The sequence below is a fragment of the Sturnus vulgaris genome, unplaced genomic scaffold (genome assembly GCF_052056855.1).
Source record: "Sturnus vulgaris isolate bStuVul1 unplaced genomic scaffold, bStuVul1.hap1 Scaffold_156, whole genome shotgun sequence".
Classification (NCBI taxonomy): Eukaryota; Metazoa; Chordata; class Aves; order Passeriformes; family Sturnidae; genus Sturnus; species Sturnus vulgaris.
In genome coordinates this window covers 2,141,005-2,143,504 of record NW_028276073.1, presented here as the reverse complement: position 1 = coordinate 2,143,504, position 2,500 = coordinate 2,141,005, and the positions used below count along the sequence as shown (strand labels likewise).

Below are 2,500 nucleotides of genomic sequence, written 5' to 3'. Positions count from 1 at the left end.
GGAGACTCCCATCCCGGAGACGAGAACCGAAGAGGAGAGCGGCAGAGACGGCCCTGACGGGGGGGAACCGGCCAGCCGGGCGGGAAAAGCGGCGACCTCAAGCGGGGAGAGAGAGAAACGCGACGGCGACAGAGAGAGGAGGGGAGGGCTTCGCGGGAAGGAGGAGGGGGTCGCACCCCCGTCCCCGGCGCTCTCGGCCTCGCGCGCGCGCGGCAGCACGGCACGGTACCCCCGCGGTACCCACCCGCAGACAGCCGCCCGCACGGGGGGGAGAGCCCGGGGGCGAGGCCCGCGCCTCGCCTCCCTCTCGGCCCTCTCGCTCTCTCGTCTCTCTCGCACGGCCCACGGCGGCGTCTTCGACGCCGACTCTCGCTCTCCCCGGCCACCGCCACCGCACCGCGGCACGGCCCCGGCAAGGACGAGCTCCGCCCCAGCGGCTCGTTCCGGGAGCGGGGAGCTACGGAGCGCTCCCCGAGTCTGCATTTAGGGGGACGAAGGCCCTGCGCGGCGACGACGACGACGACGTCGACGTCGACCGCGGGCAACGGGCCTGCGAGGCAACCCCAGCCGCGCCGCCGGGGTGGCCCCCCCGGACGGCGATTGATCGTCAAGCGACGCTCAGACAGGCGTAGCCCCGGGAGGAACCCGGGGCCGCAAGTGCGTTCGAAGTGTCGATGATCAATGTGTCCTGCAATTCACATTAATTCTCGCAGCTAGCTGCGTTCTTCATCGACGCACGAGCCGAGTGATCCACCGCTAAGAGTTGTCTGGCTTTCGGGACCGCTCGCGTGAAGCGGCCCCTTTTCTGTTTCTGCAGGGACGCGCGCGCCCCCGCGCGCCCCGCTTCGACCGTACGAGCACACACAAACGGAGGAGGAGGAGGAGAAAGCGCGGGGCAAAAAAGAGAAACCCCGCGCAACGCTCCGAAGGTCGGCCAAAGAAAGGCGGAGGGGCCCGCGCCCCCGACCGCCTCCCCCCGCGAGGGGAGACGCCGCCTCGCGTGCCGTCCTTCGGAGGCGGCCCAGGCGCCCGGGCTCGGCCCGACCTCCGCGCGGAGGGGCTTGTGCGGCAACGCGCCGGACCGCGGGGGGCACGGTGGCCCGCCCGGCCTCTCGATCACGGGACGACTACGCGTTCGCGGGCCGGGGGCGCGACCGCCGGCCCCCGCCGCTCCCGGCTCACTCCCTGGCTTCTCCTTTTCACCGCTCCGCCGACTCGCGGAACGCCGCCGCGCCAAAACGCGGGGGCCGGCTCTCCCGCCAGCGGCCCCTGAACGTCGCCCGAAACGCCACGCGGCGGCGGGACCGTTCCGCCGGCGCAACCCCTGGCGCGGGACCGCTTGCCCGCCGGAAGGCGAACGCCCGGCGGGCCGCGCTCCGCCACCGGCGCCGGAGGCGGGACGCCGCCGAGACCCGAGCCGGCATCGCGGAGCGCCCGAGGTCTGCCGCTCGGCAAAACCCCTCCGCCACCCGCGGCCGCACTCCCGGGACCGCCGCCGCTTCGCACCGCCGAGCTGCCCTTCCGCGAGCACGCGCCCAGCGGGCAGGCGTACGGCGGCTGAGCCGGGGGGCACCGCCCGCTCCCCTCGTTTCCACTCGGGGACCGGACGGGGAAGCGCCCCCGCGGCCGCCCCGCACGCCTCCCCTTTTTTTTGGCCCACACGCGGCCGGGAAGGGCGACGGGGAAGCGGACGGGCGGGGCCCGGGCCGGGACGGCCGCCGGTGAAGGCGGGCGCCTCGCGGCCGACCGTCCCCCCCCCCCGGGGGGGGCGGGGACACTCGCCGAGCGGCGACGCCGCCGCTCGGCACGGGGTCGCCCGCGCCCGCCGGACCTCCGGCGATGGAGGAGCCGGCCGAGCGCTGCGCCCCAACGGGCGGGGACAGCGCTCCGAGTCAGGGGTGGCCGGCGGCCGGCGCCGCCGCGGTGCGGTTCGAGGCGACAAGGCCGTCGAGGCGAGAGGCGCGCGGTCGCGCCTGACGCGGCGCCGCCCGCGAGCCCGCGGCGGCGGCTAAGGAGAAAGAGCGAGAGAGCGCGGCGGGCCCCGGCGGCCGCAACCCCGCAGCTGAGGTAGGTAAGGCAGAGAGCGCGCGCCCTCTGCCGGCGTCGCCCCGCATCGCAGAGGCCAGCGGGGTCGGCCCCCCGCGGCCGATCGCGCGCCGCGGCCTCTCCGCCGAGACCGGGCCGCAGAGAGGGGGGGGGCAGGGCGCCCCTTCCCCGGCCCGGCACGGGTGGCCCCCGCGCGCGGGCAAGCGCGGCGGGACGCCGACGACGGCGAGCGCGGCCGGTCGCGACGGACACGCCACCGCAGGGGATCGGCGGGAGTAGCTCCCCACCCCTCGATGGCGCCCCGCGCCGCCACCGCCCGACACCCGCTGCCGCCGCCGCCACCGCCGCCGCCGCCGCGGCGGGGCCGTGCCGGGCCGCCCGAGTCTTTAAACCTCCGCCCGGCTCGGCGGCCCTTTCGGCCCCCAACAGGCGTTTGACGACGCCGAGGGAAACC

The 2,500-nt window shown here is 76.8% G+C and overlaps 1 non-coding gene across 1 annotated transcript; it reads right to left on the bottom strand.

The window, feature by feature from the left end:
• Window positions 1-612: 612 nt before the first annotated feature.
• LOC148219167 (5.8S ribosomal RNA) lies at window positions 613-765 on the bottom strand. The gene has a single exon (XR_015799841.1). It is a non-coding gene; the product is annotated as a 5.8S ribosomal RNA (ribosomal RNA).
• Between the last annotated feature and the right edge of the window lie 1,735 nt (window positions 766-2,500).